We start from the raw sequence: 22173 nt of genomic DNA on the forward strand, positions 1-22173 counted from the left end.
TTCTGCTGTCAGTCACTAAATGTAGGTTTTGGACACTTCAAAATAACCATCTAAAAACATTTCTTCTTAAGAACAATCCAAAGCAAAATGTAAAATCCTCTTCTCTAGGATTACAAAAGTGCCCTCTAATGGTATATCCTTTCCTCCTTCTGCTTTTCAATTTTCCTTGGTTACCCAAGAAAAAATCAGAACTGGAGTTTGGTTCATTTTTCTGTGAGTACAGAGAGCAAACTGAGAAATCCAGCCAGTGATGAACTCAAGCTCTTTTTTTGCCCACTGAGTAGAAGCTGCAGAACTTTTGTTCCATAGAGTAACTCCTGGTTGAGCTGACTAGCCCAGGTCAATTTCCAAGGAGATGCGATAAAGTGCCACAAGTGTTTCTCACCATCATCTGATGGCTAGTAACACAGTCTCTGGTGAACTGGTTAGACTGAAAATTAAGAAAAGAATAGACTAGCCTCCAGTTGGGCTGAAGTCCTATGTCCTTCTATGACATTAAAAAGTCTTGTCTTCTTTTGGGGAATTACATCCAGATCCTAGCAAAACTAAAACTTCCAAAGTTTGACTGAGTCATTCATCAGTCCACTTCGTCGCAGAAAAGTCCAACATTGGCACACAAACAAAAAGGGACAGCTCACCTATGCCATAAGTATCATATCAGCTTAAATAACTTTACTCCTTACCAATACTAAAATATCACCTGATCCAATTTGTCAGCCAAGGAGTCAAATGGGCTAAAGCCTGGGCCTCAAAGGCTGTGAGCAGAGGCCAGCTCAAGTCCAAGGAAGTGATGTGGGAAGGACCCTCGGCTTACTGGTGTTGACAATAATTTTGTCAGCTTTCTTTCATGAATATGCTGCTGTCAGCCTGTCAGCCTGTCAGCTCAGGGTACTGGAGAGACAGGTGAGAAAGACTAAGGGTCCTTGCTCTTTGAAGCTAACACATTAGAATAAACCAGAGACAGGAAGAAGAGATGGACAGGCAAATGCGAGGAATAAAGTATCAATCGAGCCAAGGTCATGGTACCCAAAGATGAACTGAGTCATGTAAATGCACATGCAGTCAGGCTCTTACCAAGATAATGTGCTTCTACATCTCAGATGGAGGTGCTCTTCACTTCTCTGTCAAGAATTTTTGAAATTATTTTGTATTTGCTTCAAATAGACATTGTATTTAATTAATTCATGCATTCATTGTCCCTCTTCCCCAAACCACCTCCTCACCAACTTAATAAAAAGGAAAACTCCTTAAAGGTAAGTCTATTTCATTCTCGTCTTTCTATCTCTCACACCTAGCACAGTGCCTGACACATAAATGTTCCCTGAAGAAGAAAAGGAAACAAGCATTTATTTAACAATCTACAATGTGCCAGGAACAGTATTGTGCTTTATAAGTACTATCTCTTGATCATCACAACAATCCTGGGAGATAGGTGCTGTCATCATCCCCATTTTACAGATGAAGGAAATGATTCACAGAGAGGTTAAGTCACTTGCTCAGGGTCCTACAGATAATAAGCATCTAAAGCCAGATTTGGACTTGTCTTCCTAATTCCAGGCTCAGTATTCTATCCTTTGCTCCACCTAATTGCCATTGAGTTGGATTAAACTCAGACTGAGGATGTTTTGAATTATGTTAATGCCCACCAATACATCAGAGGATAAACAAAACAGAAGAAAAGACTAAATTTCAAGGATATTTGGGAAAGGGAGAAAGAGGAGCTAAGCCTATTGTTGTTATGGTGAAGTAAAGACAACAGGCTATGGCTTACTGAATAGAATCTTAGAATAGATGCTAGCTTTGTGTTAACAATCATCTTGGTTACCATTGGTTTTAGCCAAAGTTATACTGACTACATAAAGTATTTAGATAAATCTGGATTTCTTCCATGTTATTCAAGACCTCAGGGGCTACAAAACAAGGGTAATTCACTGTATAATATCTCTACTCCAAAAAAAGGAGTCGAGAAAAATAAATCTTTGAAATATAATAGCCCAAACATCCACTCCCTCTTTATACCTATTGATCCTCAACAGCTGTGAGAGATATTGGCACACCAACAAGAAAAGGTTTTAAAATAGGGCATGCTAAAGGCAAGCTTGGTGGCATAGTGGATAGCATACTGGACCTAGAGGAAAGAAGACATGAGTTCAAGTCTTACCTCAGACTCTCTAGCTGTGTAACCCTGGGCAAGTCACTTAATCTCTGATTTTCTCAGTTTCCTTATCTGTTAAATGAGCTAGAGAAAGAAATGGAGAAGCACTACAGTATCTTTGCCAAAAAAAAAAAAACCCTCTAAATGGGATCACAAAGACTTACACACAACTGAAACAAATGAATAGCAATATCAAAGGGCAATAGAAAAGGCCAGGTACTGGGCATGAAGAGGTCATGACACATCACCAATAAAGAATTACACCCAAGAAAGAACATAAAGGACATCATCATAGAGATGCGTGAGCAAGAAGGAAAGTTGACCAATCACAATATGGTAAGAGGGTAACAAACTCAGTCTGGGCTCAGGTTCAGTAACTTGCTAGGAAATACAGTTAGTATCTGTAAGAGGAAGCCATGCTATCCCTATATCTGAGGCTGACTCTTGTATATTTCTGCTTCAACTTATTATTCTAAAATCTAATTCAATTTTTTAAAATGGAGAGTTGTTTTTTTTCAAAATACCTCAAATTAAAGAAATTGTGGGCACAGTAGAAGAGGCCTGAATTTGGGGTTAGAGGCTTAAATCCTATTCTTTTAGTATCTGTGACGCTGGGAAAATCACTTTCCTGGGACAAAGAGGTGGGGAAGGGTGAGGAGAGTTGGGCTAGGAGAAGCAATCCTGGGAATGCTTCAAGTAGGAGGTGTTGTTTATATTAAACTTTGCCAGAAGTCAGGGATTAAAAGAACTGGAGGTTAAAGACCAGGAGAGGCACACAGCCAAGGCAAAGACACAAATATGGGAGATAGAATGTTGTGTTGATGTTAAAGTTGATCATAAAAATTAAAATGTACATAAAAGCAGAAAAGAAAAGTGATGTTTTATTTACAGTATAAACAAGAAATTGCAATAACCTCAATAACTGGACCATTCTGAGATCATAGATTTAGAATGGAAAGAGAACTTGGAGGTCACTGAGTTTGACCATTCATTTGACAGAGGAGGAAACTGAGACTCAGAGAAGTCATGACTTCTTCAGGTTCACACTGAGTAAATATCCAAGGCAGGATTTGAACTTAGATATATCTGACTGCAAGTCTAGGACCCTATCCACCATGTGATATAGCCTCTCCTTCCAAAAAGATCTCAGAAACAAACTATGATAGTGAATAAGACATTGGGTGTGAGGTCAGAAAAGCCTGAATTCAAGATCTGTCCAAGCTCATTGTGATTTTGAGAAAGTAATTTAATATTTGAGGCCCAGCCTCAGTTTCCTCATTTGTAAAATGAAAGACCTGAAGTCATCGGCACCTAAAGTTCTGTATAATTTTCATAAAATCCAAGACTTAAAATTTTTTGAGAAAAATTTCAGGAAAAGAAGCTTGCTAACTCTTCGAATCAAGAAACTGAACTATTTGGAGAAAGTACCATAAAGAAACCTACACTGCATCAGAAAATCCAGAATGAACTTTAGGATGTAATTGATTGAACTGAAGGTTGAACACATTTATTCTGAATGTAAACTCTTATACCAAAGGGGACTGCCCTCTAATTGGCTTTTTGTCAATAGGTCTAGCAAACATTGGTTTTGCTCTCTCTTTTATTTCCCTCTTATCTCCAACTAGTGTAATTTCCTCTTAGAAAGTGCAATATTGTGTGCACCTTTAGCTAGAAGATCAATAGAGGTATAAGCTGGTTATATTAAATGATTCACTAGGGAGACCAGTCTTTCAAGGAATCATAGGGGGGATTGTGAAGAATGAATCAAACTCTCCTTGTCTATCAATTAGCAACTTTTAAGTTAATCAATCAAAATCTTAAATACCCCTACTTAGCACTTTACCAGTCACTAAGTATGAGAGTTCACAAGTTACTTGCTAGAGTGAGTGACAAATCCAGAGGTCACTGCCCCACCTCAGGCAATGCTAGGCAAATTGAAAGATTTTGATTGGTTCCTGTAAAGTGGGGAAGAGAAAGGAAGTGACATGGAAAAAAGGACTATAAAAAGGCCTGAACTTCCTGTCCAAGGGACTTCGTCTTGGGCCTTCTCCTTAAGCTTCTCCTTGGGTATTCTTCTTTGGAGTCATTGCTCCTTGGAATCTTCTCCTTTGGACTTCTTTTTTTTTGGAGGATGGCTCATTGGGGCTTTTGGACTTCAACTTTGACTTGGAGCTTTGGGCTTTTCAAGTGGAGTTTTTGGCTTGGGGACTTCAACTTTGGACTTTGGAGCTTCTTGGAGTCAGGGACTTTCTTGTTGGGTTCACTGCTGTTTTGTTGAGCTTAGCTCAAAAGGGTTTTTCTGCATTGGGACCTTGCCTGGATCCTGCCCAACTTGCTGGTGAGTGAATTGGATTCTCAAGTGGAGATTGGAACTCTGTCAGGAGTGAACTTCATTTCACTGGATAAGTATTTAGGGTTGGCTAGACAGTCTCCTTACCTCTTTTCCTTCCATATTTCCCTCCTTTTTTTACTAATATTCCAATTAAACAAAATTGTTAAAAGCTGCTAAATTTTTCCTGACTTAAGGGATAATAATTGGCGTCAACTTTTTATAACTCTCTTATTTAGTCAAAATTCCAATTTAACCATTATAGTTCCTTCAAGTTAGAAATTGATAATGCTTGTGATCCACATGGGCAACTCTACCCACAGTGGCACAATGGATAGAGCACTGGGCTTGGAATTGGAAACACTCCGCTCCCTGGGTTCAAATCTGGCCTCAGACAATTACTAGCTGTGTGACCATGGGCAAGCCACTTAACCCTGTTTGCCTCAGTTTTATCATCTTTAAAATGAGCTGGAAGAAGAAATGGCAAACCACTCCAGTATCTTTGCCAAGCAAAGTCCTAAAAATGTAGAGGTTAGATGTCCCCAGTAGAATGTGAGCTTCTTGAAAGTAGGAACTGAATATTTCCCTTTGGTTGACATCCTCTATAAGTCTCTATAAGAGTCCTCTATGAGAGTTGCCTAGAATTTCCTTCCACTGGCTTCATCTTGGAGTATTCAGGGCCACCTCCAAAGAATGCTGACATATCAGAGCAAAGATTCATGGGACATATATTATCAGTAAGGCATTGTGACTCTCCTTGGCATTCTCAATTTGTTTACACTAATGCAATTTTTCCTCTCCGATGATCATGACTATTTCATCCTATGAATAATGACATCAAGGTAAGCTTGTAAAAAACAAATCCTCAGTTTTTTTTTCCTCTTCAAACTAAAACCATGCTAATTCCTTAAAGAAGCATAAATATAAAAATGTCATATATAAATGACATATGTAAAAATGGCAACAAATTCCATGAAGGAATTTTCTTTTGCAAAATGAAAAAAAGGGAAGAGGTTTCATTTCTGCTTTGTGTGTTCATTACTACTTGTGTGACTTTGGGAAAATCACTTAAGCTCATGATTCTTGGTTTCCTCATCTATAAAAGGAGGGGTTTGGGTTAGATGATTTCTCATGTATCTCCCAGGTCTAAATCTAGGAGCCTCTGGTCTTCCTGGAAAAGTTTGACAAGCACATTTTAAATGCAAGTAACATTAATTGTGTAAGCACTCAATGATTGATCTTCAGAAAGCATGCAAGTTTCTTATGCAACAATTTGCAGTTTCCAAGGATTAGAAATTGAGCTAAAATGCACAGGACCTAGCACATAGTGGGCACTTAATAAATGTTCATTCACTTGATTTAACTTGATATAACCCACTCCTGGCCCTTAGAGAGGAAATCAAAAAACCAAAGCAGGGCAGAGGAATTGGAATTTATTTGAAGCAAATCCATCTGGAATAAATAAAATTGAACATTTAATTACAGGGAGCAGCAAATGCCTGCCTATAATTCACTGAGGCTGACTCCAAGGACTGGCCTGTCACAGAGACTGCTGTGCTATAGAGTGCTTTTATCTTTTTTGGAGCATCCCTACAACTACTTAATTCTTCAATTTCGATTTTTAAGCTTCAGGGCTATTTCTTTTACTTTGAATTGCCCATTCCAGATCTGGTAAGAAATCTGTTACAATTGATCAAATACATCATTTCCTTATGAAAGGAGCTCTTGTGTATTCAGGCTCAGGGTAGATACAATTCTGACAAGTGAAAGGCTAAGAATTTCACCATCTTAGTCCTCTCTGCACTGATGAAAGATAATAAGATATATTGGATAAACCATAGACTAGGAGAGAGGAAACTTCATATAAATCCTACATCAGGTGCTTAGGATCTATGACACCCTAAAACTCACTGAGCCACAGTTTCCTTGGTTATGTAACCTCAGGCAATTCACTTACCCTCTTTAAGACTCAGTTCTTTCATTGGTAACATGAGGATGATAATATATCATGTTATTCTGAAGATCGGATTCATGTAAAATGCTCTGCTTTCATTCCAGATTTAATAACATACATTTAGCTTTTAAAAATTTGCCTGAACCAGGCAGCACAGTAGTTAAAGATCCAGGCCTAGAATTGGGGAGGAATCTGGGTTCAAATGTGGCCTCAGATCCTTCGTAGCTGTATGAAATTAGCCCTTTTCACTCTTCTGTCTTAGAATTGATACTAAGAAGGTATGGGTTTGAAAAATAACAATAATAAATATATTTAAGTGTTAATTCCAAAATATCAATTCTACGGAATTAATTTTTAGTGTTTGGTGTTTTGGAAACAAACAAAATTGAAAATATTCATTAATGTGACTAACTTCCCAAATGACTTCCCCTTAACATGAAATTTGGAGATGGAATTTCTCATGCTTTTCTGAAGTTGAAAAGAAAATAAAGGAAAACCAATCAGCATGTCTGGTGCACATACAGCGTATACCCTCTTCCACTAGGCTCTTGGGAAAGACAGAAAGTTTGGCAGGTAACAGTGGATAAATAATGCACTATTGAGATAGCAAACTACCGCTTGCCACTTCCAAACAGGTATGAGTATATGTGCTTATTTTTATTTATTTTGAGGGACTGGGTCTTTCTATCTTGTCCAAGTCACAAGTTCAGTAGTCACTCCTAGGCTGATCCCCAAATTAATCTTCATAATACCAATAATGATCTGCACAAATGCTTTAATTGGCTCCATTTGTTCTGACATAGATTCATTCACTCCTCTATAGCAAACATGTTGGCCTTCCAGTCCCAGGAGTTTGCTCTATTGGTGTTCAGATTTCATATGGACCTTCCATCAATTTTAACCCTATTGCAGCTCAGAACTCCCAAGCTAAAGAGACCCCCTAACTTCAGCTTCCCCTATTAGCAGGGATTACCAGTGTGCATCTCTATGCCTAGCCTCTCTAAATCCAATGGACATATCTGCTTTCAGGCTTTTAGGATTCCCCATGCCAATAATCCACAGACTGAAAGACCTTCCCATGCAACTCGTTTGCACTTTTCCAATTTCCCTTTTCCTATCTCCCTTTTCAGCTGACTCCAGGGTGGTGGTTTTATCCACTGAACCACCTAACTAGCCAAGGAGCAATTTAGAGGGAGTATAATTTTCTAAGGAAGGCATCAAATAGTATCCAGATTAAAAAAAAAAAGCAAAAGCAATAAGTTGATAGATGACAGAGAGAGGGATGGGTAGAAAGATAGACATCTAGGGAAATGATAAATAAACCACTTATTAAGCACTTACTACCCACTGGACACAGTACTGTATAATGCTTAGCATCATGGAGTAGTAAAAAGGTCTCAATGTGAAGTGAGAGGCCAAGAATTAACCTGTGTTATCTTAGACAAGCCTTTTCTTCTTCTAAAGAACAAAGTGACTAAACCATGTCTAAGGTCTCTTTCAACCCTAAATCCTAGGGATCAATAGAAAATAGTGGAAACCGTGCTCACAAAGATACCATATGATCATAAGTCAAATGCCTAAATGAATTTGTGATCTCTTTCATTTGGGAGTTCTGTCTCAATGTCACAGACATCCATGTCTGCTCATTCCTTGTGACTTGTTCATTTCTTCCAAAATTTCTCCTCAGGGAGTCCTGTTAACATGGTGGAAGCCTTCCTCCTTTCCCTCTAATAATTCAGATACTCCAGTTAGCCACCTTTGGTTGTTAAGCTCCCCATATCACCAGTCCCTCATCTTGTAGGAGCTAGATTTTGAGCTAGAAGGGACCTTAGAGGACTTCAAATCCAACTCATTCATTTAACAGATGAAAGAGTTAAGTGACATGAGATCATAAAGGATCTCATGAAGGATTTGTACACAGATCTACCTGAGTACAAATCTTACTTGAATACAAGTCTCATCAACTATTTTATATAGCCTTTCTATAATAAGAGAAAATTGTTTTTTTCTCATGTCTTTTGTTTTAAATGAGTAGTGTTCATTCTTGTAAAAATCTTGTAAATAAGATAAAACAAATTTGCTGTCTACTGAATATTCTATAGGGGAATCCAAAAGAAAAGGAAGAAAAAATGGTGCCTGACAGAGTGAAACCACCATCAAATCAAGGGTTAGTCTTCTTGGAAATTCGGAACCATACCTAATGACCATCATTGTTAGCTACATTCCTTTTGAGCTGAAGGAAAGGGCATAGCAGGAGGATCTCTTCTGATTATTCAAGACATAATCCTAAAATTCAAATTCTAAAAATTAGTGAAACCCCTTGAACCTTGAAACAGTTTATTTTTTGGACAAGTAAAAGAACATCTCACCAAATGAATGTTATCCTTGAATGAATACATCCTTGCTAAATATCCTTTCTCAGCTATAGCTGAACAAGCCTACTTTTATTCATTGTTACATGGTCCATATGTATCTAATTTCATTATAGTTCATAACTAGGAGTACAAGACATATCTGAGTTGGCAATTAAAAGAGGGAGTGAGTTGGTTAGACTTGCAGTTCAGAAAAATCACTTGAGTAGGACAGTAGACAATGGATTAAAGTTGGTGAGATTTGATACAGGACAATCGATTTTAGGTACTACAGTTTTAGTCGATAGAGTAAGGGAAGATGATACAAGAAATGTGAGAGTAAGAAAGCCAAGATCTGGCAACCAGCTGGCTGAGTGGTCTGAGAGAGGGAAAGAAAAAGATCAAAAGTAATGCTAAGCAAGGAAGTTGGAGAGTTCAGACCCAGAGCAGTTCACTGATGGAGCTCCCTAAAGCTAAACAAGAAAGCATCTTCCTGAAAGGACTCATAGCTGACTCTCAGGGATGTAGCCCATTTTCACCTGGCTAACAATATCACCATGAATCATTTGGTCAAAGACCACCTACCCTCTACATCATTTTTGTAGAATGTTAATTAAGGTGGCCATTATCTGACAGCCTCTGTCCCATCCTCCACCTAGGAAATATTAAGAATCAAAAGAACATTATAGTGGGAAAACAAAGATAAGAGCCCTAATGTTGGGATCAGAAAGCTTTGTAGCACTGCTTAACACTGAATTACTGTCCAGAGGCTGGTTATATGCAATGATCTCTGAGCTACTCCCTCACTTTAAGTCCTAAGATCTGACTATTTTTGCATTCTTTCCATTCAGTGACTCAGTTATCCTTTCTTTTCTTCTCCATGAGGAATCTCATATGATTTTATTGTTGTTGTTGTTGTTGAGTCATTTTAATCACATCTGTTTCTTCATGACCCCATTTAGGATTTTTTTGACAGAGACACCAGCTGGAGTGATTGGTCATTTCTTTTTCACATCATTTTGCAGATAAGGAAACTAAGTCAAACAGGTTTAAGTGAGTTGCTGAAGGGTCACAGGGCTAAAAAGTGTCTGAGGTTAGATTTAAACACTCCAAGTCTAGCACCCTATCCAATGTGCTACCTAACTACTCTAATGTGATACACTACTACTAGCTATTTCTGTTAAAGATGTTGGATTCTTCTGGAGTATAATAAATCATGGTAACCTTTCCCCCTTCCATAACCTACAAAGCAATTTTGTCCTTATCAGAGCCCAGTGATTGAACATAAGCAAAACTTCTATTATTCCCATTTTGAGAATACAAGTTCAGGGAAGGTAATCCACCTTTAAGTCACAGGACCAAGATAGTAAGTGGAAGAGCTAAGAGTCTAGCCCCAGTCTTCTCATGTTAAACCCAGCTGTCATTTCATTTCAGGAGGACAGTCTTGGTGGTAAGTCATTGGATGATGAATCTTTGGTTTAAATTGTAGTTTCATAGGCACGTCACAACCTACCTAGACTTCAGTTTCCTCATCTGGAAAATGCAATTAATAAATAAGTGCACTACTCACTTTGCAATGTTCTGTGAGTCTTCAAACACTGTCAACAGTTGTTACTTTCATATTAAACTGATATAAATCACCAAAAGCCCCTTGGACTCTTGCGACAACCTCTCTGGTGGACTTCCAGCTTCCACTGCTTCCCCTCTTTAATCCACCATCCACCTAGCTGACAAAATAATCTTCCTAATACCCAGGTCTAATCACATAATTCTACTGTCTAATAACCTTCTGCGGCTCCCAATTATCTCTAGGATATAATATCAAACTCCTCAGCTTGCCATCTAAATTCTTCCTGATAAGTAAGGCTCCAACTGACCTTTCCTTTCCTTTCCTTTCCTTTCCTTTCCTTTCCTTTCCTTTCCTTTCCTTTCCTTTCCTTTCCTTTCCTTTCCTTTCCTTTCCTTTCCTTTCCTTTCCTTTCCTTTCCTTTCCTTTCCTTTCCTGACCAAACACTCTTTATTCCCATTTAACTGACCCACTTTGAAATTCTCTGAATTCACTATGCCATCTCCTACCTATAAATATTGGCTTATTCTGCCCTACATGCCCTGCTCTTTCTCTTTAACTCTGCAGCATCATTCAAGACCTATTTTCTGTTCTCCCTTCTCCTAAGACCTGTTCCTCCACCTTGGAGTCATTAGTCCTTGCTTCCTGCTCCGCTTAAGGTGGATTTACTTTTATGTATTTACAAGTTGTATTTCTCCCCTTACTGGAAGTAGAATGTCAGAGCCTTGAGGTTAACGATTGACTTGTTGATTTCCTCAGCACTCAGCCTAATGTTTTGTGCCTAAATGCTTGCTGGACTGGACTTGAGTGTGATTTAGACATGTATGATGCCAGCTTCAGACATGGAATTCTACTCTGTATGCACACTTAAGTTGGCAAAAAATTAAAATAAAGGGAACCCATTTCACCTTATCTCTGAGTCAAAGGGACTTTTCTCTCTGAACTTAAGGCAGTATGGAACCACATTCTAAAAGTGTAAAGGCAGAATGTCCTGCTTTCCCAGAGCCAGAGGACAAAAGGTTCCAAGTTCAAAGTGCCATCTGGGCATGTGCTATTTGAAGAAACAAGATCTCCAGGGAAAAGGTTGTCTGGAAAGTCCTCTTCCTATGACATGAAGATGTGTTAAGCTGTGATGAGATCAAGTTAGCAAGTTTCTTCTAAGGCATTTCAACTGGTACTGCCATCATTGAGTGCTACCTGAAGTTTCCTCTCCCTCCCTCCCTTCTCTCTCTCTTTTTGATCATTCTAAACTCTAGGTATCCTTGAAGAGCAAGTTGTGAAGACACAGCAGAATGGCCTCTGCTGGGAACACACTGGTTAGAAGGGCTTTTCCAAGTGGCACTGGTTAAAGAGGAATGGAAAGATGGTAGAAGGGGAGCAAGACAGAGTCAGGTTGTCTGAGGGATAGATTTCAGTTGTGTCCTGCTGGAGATTTGGTGTTTATTTGCCCAGCAGAACAGGTGAAAGGTTAGGTCCCTATTAGATTAGAGGTTGAATAAAACCAGCAGCGATACATCCCAGGAGATGTCAGGTCCTTAGAACTCTTCCTCCTGTCTATTCGAACCTTGATTTGATCCATCTAAGGTCACTCGCATCCTCTAACAGACCAAGTTGCTTTTGAATTGGCTAATGTTTTAGGATTTCCACATTTAGGGCTTCTGGTTAGGGATTAAAGGATCACTGTATCCCAGATCTTGGACTGAAATAACCCCTATAGATCATTGAGCCCCACCACCTTATTAGGCAGCTGAGGAATCCGAGGCCCAGAGATGTTGAGAAATTTGTCCAAGGTCACACAGCTGGTAAGCATCTGAGGCAAGAGTCAACCTGAAGTCTTTCTGACTCCAGGTCCCATGCTCTCTCCACTCCACCCTCCAGTTTCTCACAAGTCAAATGAATGTGTGGAGATAAAGGAGAGGGAGAACTGGCTCAGTCCCTAGGATTGTTTCTGGATTAAGGAATGATTCAGAAACGTGGCAAAAGAAATTGGGGAAAATCACTTTTAAAATGCAGAACCTTAATAAGAGGTAAAAAACAATGCCAAATGAAACAACCTAGATGTACCACAGACCACTCAGCAAAGAAGTAAATAGAGTGAAAAGCAACAAAATCCGAGGGTGCCTTCACTGCGTTGTCAGATTAGCCTGAAAAAAACGATGACTAACTCAACAGTCCTCTCAAAAATGGGGATAAAGGAGCCCCTGAGATAAAGGGTCTTTTGGGGATAAACTGAAATTCTAAGTTTAAAGCCTTTGACCAACAAAAAATGGCTCTAATATTTGTTAATTATCATCATCATCTTCTTCTCCCAAATGCAAATCTTTTGGGAAGAAATCTGGCAGTATACAGAAAAAGAAAAAGATTTCCATTGAGGGGAGCATTCCCCAAAATACTACGTTCATGACCTAGGTAAGTAACTTATACTTGGGCTCAGTTTTCCCATTTATAAAAGGAAGGGTTTTACTCTCAGGCTTCCTGCGACTTGACCTCATGATAGTATTATTAAAATATTTTCCCCAAAAAAAGTCCCTCAGGGGAAAATTAATTATAAATATATGCATAAGCATATGTGCAGAGGTTTGTATAGCACTGTTACATATGAGAGATAAAAGAGATAAAATCTGTCTTAATAGCAAATGTCAAATACTTGTACAAAAGTTAAACAATTTACAATACAATAATGAAATGTACTATAATACCATTAAGCCTGAGAGGCATGAAGTACACAAAGAAATCTGAAAAGACCTTTATGAAATAATGCAAGGTTATGGGAAAAGCAGAAGAAAAGATTACTCACTATTCACAACCATAAAAGGAAATCTGAATAAGAATGAATGATCAAAGAATTTTAATGAGGACTTAGTGGGGTTTATAGGGAGAAAATACTATGATCTTTTGTGCACTGGAATTCATTAATTTAGATATAAGGGTTTGTTTAGCAACTTGCGGTAGTTACAATGATCATCCCTTGCTAATTTGTGATCACTTTTTTTTATAAAGAGAAATATGATTGAAGTTTGCAGTGAGGGAATTTCACCTTTTAAAGTTGGAAGATGTAGGAATCCTTATTGTCCTTTTCAGTGAATAGCTCAAGGATAAACAGGATAAAATTATGCAGGCACAGAAGCAGCAAATGGGGAAGTTACAAAGTCACAAATTCTTATCAGTCCATGGAGGGAAGGATTCCGTTCTGGGCTTTCCCAGTCCTCCTTCCAAAAGGAGGAAAAGATAAATTGAGTTTTAAAGAAACCAACAAGTAAACAGGAGGAGGAGAAGGCGGGGCAGAGAGGGAGAAGGAAAGGCTGCAGCTGGTCAATGTTCAGGTCAAAAGAAAGTTGCTCTGGTCATTACACAATACACAGTCTTCCAAGGAGAAAACAATTATGTGAAAATTGCCTGTTTGCTATTACTTGGGAAGGCAGAGTGTTCCTGAAACCTGGAAAGCTGTCTGTTATGTTTGCAACTTCTGCCTAAAATACATGCACAAACCCTTTACAGACACTCCTATTACTTAACTAAATAAAAGTCGAACAAATCCATTTTGTGTCTATTTCCAAATGGATTCAGGTGATTTTAAAACATTCACAGCCCTCTAATTGAGTTGAAATTTTCTTAACTAGTTTCAAATTTTTTTCAGAATTCAATGATATATTTTCTTATACAAAGTAGAAATTTTGTTGAGAATACTTGAGTTTAATCTTAGAGAGATAAATGAAATTTAGATGGAAACTGACCTCATCAATGCCATCATGAGAGAAGACATGATGATTCCTGATATTAATGGGAATCACACACTAGGATTCTAGCACTCTAATGAAGGGAAGGTTTGGAACAAATAATTATCGATAAGTTATATGGCAAGCAGCTTTGATGTGATCAGGGTTGCCAAGCCAGATTTGGGGGAGAATGACATAATCTCAATCTGTGTGTACTCAGCGGCACTGAGTGTGCTCCAAGGATTTGGTCTGTCTCTTATGAAATGTCCAATCAAAACAGACCAATAAGAATCAGAGAACTTGGAAATGTCCATACAACATATGAGAGATAATGCCTTTGGTGACCCAAACAGACCCCATGTTTCAGGGGGATTTGATTCTAGTGAATGTACAAAAATGCAGACATATTGCACCAATAAAATAAAAATAATACTAAAGCATAAAAATATAAAAATTAAAATGATACTGAAGAATCATGAACTTCGTGCTTTCTCATCCCAGCAAACTGGCTAAGTAGATTTCGTTTTATTCTCCCTTAGCGAACAGTAATCACAAGTCCAGCTGTGGACATTTTTATTTCAGTGAGTGTTAAGTATTCTGAATGGAAAGCACTTTATGTTTCTGTTGGACTTCAAAAGATCAGCAGAACCATGATGATTTCAGCTATACCATCTACACCAGGTTTTTTGATCATTGATTTGTTTTGGAAGATTACCTAAAACAAGCTTATTTTGATAGGAGGTCTAAAAATGTAAATCATGCCCATCACTATTGGTTTCAAAACAACAACAATAATTTAATGGAGTTTATTTTCAATTTCAAGTAAACTGGCTTCCCTCAAAATCTCAGCTAACGTCACATGTCTGCAACAATCTTTTTTTTTTCTTTTCCTGATCCTCCTTAGACTCAGGGCCTTATCTTTTAGTGCTATCACCCCCAATTTATCCTATCTCTACTTTGTTTGTTTTTGGCTTCCCTATTAGATTGTAAACTCCTTGAGATTTTTTTTTAACTTTTCTTTGTATTCCCAGCATTTAGCACTGAGCTGGGAACACAGTAGGCACTGAATTGAGTGGACTTGAATGGACAGAAGGCTCAGGTTCAAATAGTACTTTACTTATTACCTCTGTCTTTAAGAAGGTCATAATCTTTCTTTGCCTCAATTCCCTCCTCTAAATATTTCCCACATGGCAGCTTTCCTGGACTTCATTATCTCAGAAACTCATCAATCTGCAATACGAAATCAATTCTGAAACTCCAGCTACCAGAGGGGCCCCTCTGATTGGCAAGGGTGTAAGATAGACATTGGAGATCTCCTTCCAATTCTTCCACTATTTAAAGAATGTTGTTTTTTAGTCATGTCTGACTCTTTGTGACCCTTTTGGGGGTTTTCTTGGCAAAGAGACTTTTCTTTCTTTAGTTCGTTTTACAGATGAGGAAACTGGGGCAAATAGGGTGAGGGGACTTGCCTAGAGTCACAAAACTAGTAAATGTCTGAGGCCAGATTTGAACTCAGGAAGAGGAATCATATTCCTTACTCTCTATCCATTTTGTCACCCAGCTATCTTTATTTAAAGATGCATTCAGAATTCTCTTTATCATTTCCCACCAGGTTACTTCTCTGGACTGACTTATTTCCAGAAAATCATTATTCTGCAAGATGAAATCAATTCTGAAACTCATCCTCTCTTAATCTCCCCTGCCCTTGGGGCCCCTCTTTCCCTCTGATTGGAGAGGGTGGTGGCCATCCAGAGGTTCCTCCCAGATTAAGAAGAACATGCAGGTAACTCTCTTCATTTCCCACCTGCCAGCTTTCCTAGGCTTTATAATCTCCAGAAACTCAGCATCCTGCAAGATGAAGTTAATTTTGAGCATATCATGCCCCCTCTCTTTATGAGTAATTGTCAGCCCCAGCATCTTTGGCTGGGTTGTCTTCCTCCTTCCTTATGAGCTCCTGGAGTGCAGGGACTGCCTGTATTGGGACTTTCTTTGTATTCCCAGAACTTAGCACCAGTGCCAGGCATATAGTAGGGACTTAATTTTTATTGTCCGACTGTGACTCAGAGAGAGGTAGATAATATGGCATCTAGGGTCCCTCCCAAGTCTAGGTCTGTAATCTTATTATTAAAAACAAAACAAACAAAAAACTACCAAGACACAACTTTTAAGCTTGCTCTGCATAATTGTTTGTAACTTATTTTTGAGCAGGAGGGTCTCAGTTATTCAGATTCACTGTCTATCCCAAGTACGGAAGGAAAAGCTTCATATAACATCCTTTTTTTAAAAACCATTAATCTGACAACTACCTGCCTTTTACATTTGACCTTTAAAAAAGGCATAATGTAAACACTCATCTTCCATGTAATATAAGATTCATGGAGTTCCTCACCATTACTCTTGGCAAAAACCAAAATATCCCGGTGAAATGTTTCTTACAATTTTGTTTCAGATTTCATCTATTATTATCTTACAGGTAAATACGTCAACTCAAATGCAATTATTCAGTCTATTACTGGGAAAAGAGGTGTTTTTTTTTTAATTGTAGACTACAAAAATAACAGCACACTATTTTAGAAAGAAAAGGGGCATTGTAGAAGAAAAAAACAACAACAACTTTTAATGGTCCCATTGGTTCCACTTCTTTATTCAGAAACTAGGGAACTAAATGAAGAAAAACTTTTTTTTAATGTAAGAGCCTAAATATTGCCATAGAATTTAAGATCAAGAACATCACTGTGTTCAATCATTGAAGTGCCCATTTGTCTCAGTTGCAGAAATGAAAGATTAGAAGTTGTAGCTAAACTTCGTAGAGAAGAACACCAGGACCAGATGGAATGGAGTGAGTATCTCAGAACTGGGATTGTCCATGCATTTTTACACCATTGTTTCCAACACACTAGAACAATGAAAGTCAGTTATTTCAACGATTATAAGATTAAGGGGTTGACTCAGATTGCACCCAGAAGAGACTTCTAAATGTGGTCAAAAAGTGGTAATAATTTTGGAATTGTTCTTTACAAATTGCAAGTGGAATTTACAGCAACACTATTTCCCCAATATTTACCAATGATCATTTTTACAAGTAAAGGATCATAAGTAGGAGAGAAGATACACTATGACAAGGTATTATTTCCAACAAGGTTGTAAAGGCTAGCAGCAGAGAGTTCTGAATGGAAGGTGTGCTGGGGACCCGGTGGCTAAGAGGGAGATGGTATAAGACCTAGAGGGCCATAGATCCCCTGACATTCACTCCAATGATCATTTAAAAGAGTTCCAGATTAAAAAAACACAATAAAACAAGAAAGTAACAATGATAAATTCTTCCATTCAGTTCAGAACTGCACATGATAGCCAGAAACCCGTGGACACTTTAAGTGGGTCTATATACTTGTGTATATTGAGGGAGGGGAGTGGAAGATGTGAAGTCATCTTGTTCTCTGATAAATGAGGGCTGATGTTTATGGCTATTGTGAATGAGGAAGGCACTGGTGGGGGTGTGTGTGTGGGGGGACCATCCCAATCTCTGGTTAATGGGGCCTGAAGTCAGATGGATCTGAGCACAAGCCTGGTGGAACTAGTAGAGGGTTTGGAGCCAACTTTGAAGACATCACTTGGAAGGGCTATGGAACCAGATAATACGTGCCAGGGCTATACAAGAGCACAGAAAGTAGTCATTTTGTTAGAGACACAGCAGGAGACGGGGCCATCCAACATCAGGACAACATATAGAGCATAATGCTCACCAGGAAGCCTGAAACCAGCATGATATCCAAGATCTAGGCCACAACAGAAGATGACGGCCATCTTTGTTCTCTGGGCATCTCCCAGTTGGTTACTGTACAAGGGAAAAGAGCCAGAGATAAGGTCAAAGGCAGAACCCATTCTGAGCCAGCAGGAGGTGCAATACAGAAGTCAAAGCTTTTAGCAGAGAGTAGAACCTGGTTCTAGCTACCCCATTCACAGCTGCAGTGGCAGCAATTTCTGTATTGCAGAGGGAATAGGACTGCTCACTGCAACCTAGCATTCAATAACAGGAGGAACTTGGTACTGGAACAGCGTCTCATTGCAAAAACTAAGCTTAGAAAGTGGTTGAAAAGCTTACATGGAAACATATTATTACATGTAGTTGGCAAAATAAAATATCTTTATAATAAAAAGAGAAAATGAAAGCAAAACAAAGAAAAGAAATATGAAAGCTCAAATACAATGAAGAAATCCTATGGGTCACAATAACACCAACGGGTAAACCCAGAAGGAAATAATTTGACAATAAGTACAAGTAGGTCTTCAGAAAAAGAGAATGTCACGGCTATAAGGACTCCAAGAGATGATGGAAGAAAAGAAGCAAGAGAAAATAAAATTAAAACACTTAAGCAAAAAAAAAAAGAGAGAGAGAGAAAATGAGGATAATAGCTTAGAACATAAGGTGGGTAGACTATGAAAAAAGAAAATAGAACGTTATAGATATAAGTAAGAGATGCAATGGGACAAAAAAGTAATATTAGAACAGAGAAAAGAAAGGGACTGAATATTTATACGGCACCTTCTGGGGACCAAGCAGTGTGCTAAATTCTTATTATTACAATATTATCTCATCTGTTCTCACAACAACCCTGAGAGGTAGACACTATCATTATCCCCATTTTACAGTTGAGGAAACTAAGCAACAGAGGCTAAGTGACTTGCCCAGCATCAATCACACCTAGTGTCAGAGGCCAAATCTGAACATAGAATTCCAGATTCCAGGCTAAGCCCTAACCACTGTGCAAACAGCTACTTCTCATACTTTCACAATACTAAAAAAATAGACTAAAGTATCTACTACCCAAAACCTCTGTTCTAGAAAAGAAATCAAGAAGAGATCTGTTATAGTATTGCTTGATACTGGTGACAAGGAGAGAAAAAATGAAAACACAAGACAAAAGGTTCCAGACATCTCAAAGTTTATATTCTATTGGGGGAGACCAAAAAAAAAAAATACAACAGACAAATAGAGAGAAAATTATTTGGCGAATCTTTCATTGAGTCTCTCATTAACACTCTTATGCTAACAGGGTACCAGAAAAGGTATTCCATAGGAAGTGGTATATAAACTGTACCTTAAAGGAAGATTGAGATGTAATGATTTGGGAATGTGAAATTCCCAGAGCTTAACTTCTACAAACCTAGAGAGAATGGAAAGGGAATCCTATTTGCAAAAGGGTTTATCAACAGCCCAATCATGAGAAGATTGAGATTAAATTTGTCTTTCTGATATCTCAAAAGGCAAACAAACAATTTAATCTTTGGGGCAAGTTTTCTTCCTGTTTTAAGGAATAACCCGAATTCCCAATATATTCCTTCCTCCAAAATAAGACTTTTTTTTTAACAGTGTCAAATGTCAATATAAAAAATGAGAACTCCAACTAATCACCTATGTTTTGTCCAAAAAATGCCTAGAATCTAGATATCTGGGAACATCTGGATGCCTTTTTTATTTTTCACACAAAGACTTAATGTGATCCTATATGTGACCTATATTTCATCTCTCTGAAAAAGTCAGTTCCAAAAGAAACTATCTCAGCACAGGGAAACTCATGCAATAAATCTCAGGACAGCCTTATTTTCCCTTAGAAATACTTATAATTGATCTGACTTAATTTTTCTTCCCCCCATTCTTTCTTTGTTCCTCATAAGCCCAGAACTGAGCTTTAGTCAGTTGGGAATCTAGCCTCAATAACCAAATCATCACCACTTTTGTAAATCAATATTCCCATCTTACATAGCTCAGGGGCCTTACTTTCCTATTTCCAAATTAGTCGGCTACAAAAGGGTTGACTTGTGTTGTCAGTGCAGTTATCAGATTCACAGAATCCCATACAGACAAATCTGAAATGCCAGAGTCCAAATGGAATGTTTAGAGTGAACTTCACATCCCTAAAATTGCATTTCTAGATTTTTGCCCATGCGATTATTTTTTTAAATGCCTTGACATTCCACTCTTGGAAACTTACACAAATATCATGTATTCTATTGACAAGGCAGAATCATTTTTTTAAAAAACAAGGTTCTTTCTTGGATTATTGATTCAACTTTTTGGAATACAGATGTAGAAAAATACGAATCAGTTACAGTTAAAAAATTAGATTTTTTAAAAACATCACGCCCCTAGTTTATCAAACATAATTCATTAGGATATATACAGAACCTGGGGATTCTAAGACTCTTTCTTCACAATAACCCTCAATGGAGTTGACTACAGACTAGAAGCTCCTTGAGCACAAGGATTGTCTCACTTTTGAGAACTGGATACAGTGCTTAGTGGTCATAGTAATCACAGACAAAATGATATTGATGGATTGAAATAGATAACGCAAATGGTGCCAGCCCTCTTTTACAGATAGAGTAACTGAGGCTAAGTGTTTTTATGCTGAGGAGACTGAAACTAGGTGAACTGACTTCGCCAAGAGCTTTTTTCACCACACTAAGCTCTGGCTCTCACTGTGATTTTTTTTTAACCCAATAAATGGACAAGGCCCTTGTATAAGTTACACAATAGGTCAAATTTGTCCTGGACTTTCCTTTTCACTGCTATTCTGGTCCTGCTGGGTGCCCCGGGCCCCCTCCATGCCAGTCCCAAGGAGAGCTTGCTTATGCAGTATTAATTAAGGAGGCCAGACATTCCTTCACAAGGGATAAGCCTTTTGCTCCACAATTAGAGATAAGGCATAAAATGGAGATACCCCTGGGAGAGCTAACACAGGGACTTCGATGCACATTAAGGAGTAGCTGACACGAGGGCATAAAGGCCAGGGAGCTGGTTTTGATAAAAGGAGAGGGAGCAAACGGCCACTGAAGGGGGTGGGTGGGAATTTGATACTATGGTGGAGGGTGGGGAAAGCTTCCTCACAGGGGAGCCTGGGGTACCAAAGACAAGTATCTCCTGATTCATTATTTTGTCCAGGTCTAGTCTTCATCCTGGATTTTTTTGAAGCACGACGAGACTCTACCAACTAGTCCTCCCTTTCAGTTGTATTTTAAAAGTCAACTCTTGAGGTCTGGAAATTTTTATCAAGTCAAAGGAATGAAATTCTAAAGAGGTTGGGGGATGGGATGCACTTCAGGCACTGATGGTAAAGTGGGAAAAGAGAATTGGAGGGGCCTCTCAAATTCCACCCCCTTGGATCAGCCTCAAGTCCAGCAAAAATGTTATTGTTAAGTGCTTCTTAATCCTTTTCTGTGTGTCATGGACCCCTTCAGCAGTCTGATGAAGTCTGTGTTAAATGCAAAAAAATAAATATATCTAGGATTACAAAGGAAACCAATTATTTTGAAATGAAGAAAAAATATTTTCCATTCAGATTCATAGCCAATTGCCCTCTCTCAAAGTCAGTGGATCTCAGGTAAAAAACTTTAGTCTGAAAATGTTAATTACATAGACTAAAGCTTTTTATCTAGCTAAGGACTATTATTTATGGTTAACATACCGCATTTCAATGGCTTGCCCTTAGAACAGATTTTTTAAGGTCCTTCCAGTTTGGGACAGGGCTTAGTTTAGGGGGGAGGTGTGAAGGAGGAGAGGGAGAAGTGCTAATTGAGCTTCCTACTATGTGCTAAATAAGCTAAATCAGTGCTCCAAGGTGCTTTGGCTTTGTAGGGGAGTCTTGCCCTTGGTCAGTCACTGATTCTGAAAACAGTTATCTCCCCAATTATCATATCTATTTATCCTTCAAACAACTTAATTTGGAGAAAATCTGATCATAAAATGAGACAGTTTGTGAAGAATTGTGCAAACCATGTCCACTGTTCTTATCACTAAGGGAAGGAGCATCCATTAATTTAAAATATAAAACCTGAACTCTGAATAAGTGCTATCAACATATGGACAATATAGAAATGTAACATGTATGTACATACAAACATAGGTAGATAGTTGAACACAAAAGTAACTTGGGACATAGAGGAAATAGGATCAGAGCTCTCCAGATGCAAGGGACCCAAGAGTCATCTGATAACCCTCCCCCATTTTACAGATGAAGAAACTGAGGCAGGGAGGATTTAAGTGACATTCCCAAGGCCACATAGATAAGAAGTGTCAGAGCTGGGATTTGAAGCAAGGTCC

The 22173-nt window shown here is 38.4% G+C and overlaps 1 protein-coding gene across 2 annotated transcripts in view; it reads right to left on the minus strand.

The window, feature by feature from the left end:
• NDNF (neuron derived neurotrophic factor) overlaps positions 1–22173 on the minus strand; it is a 42602-nt gene that overhangs the window by 13857 nt on the left and 6572 nt on the right. The window contains exon 2 of one of the 2 annotated variants that reach the window (XM_007495541.3): positions 17816–17907. The exons of the other annotated variant lie outside the window; for it this stretch is intronic. The gene's annotated coding sequence lies outside the window, so the exon portion shown is untranslated. The remainder of the gene's footprint in view (positions 1–17815; positions 17908–22173) is intronic. 2 annotated transcript variants of the gene reach the window in all.

Source organism: Monodelphis domestica, chromosome 6 (genome assembly GCF_027887165.1).
Source record: "Monodelphis domestica isolate mMonDom1 chromosome 6, mMonDom1.pri, whole genome shotgun sequence".
Taxonomy (NCBI): Eukaryota; Metazoa; Chordata; class Mammalia; order Didelphimorphia; family Didelphidae; genus Monodelphis; species Monodelphis domestica.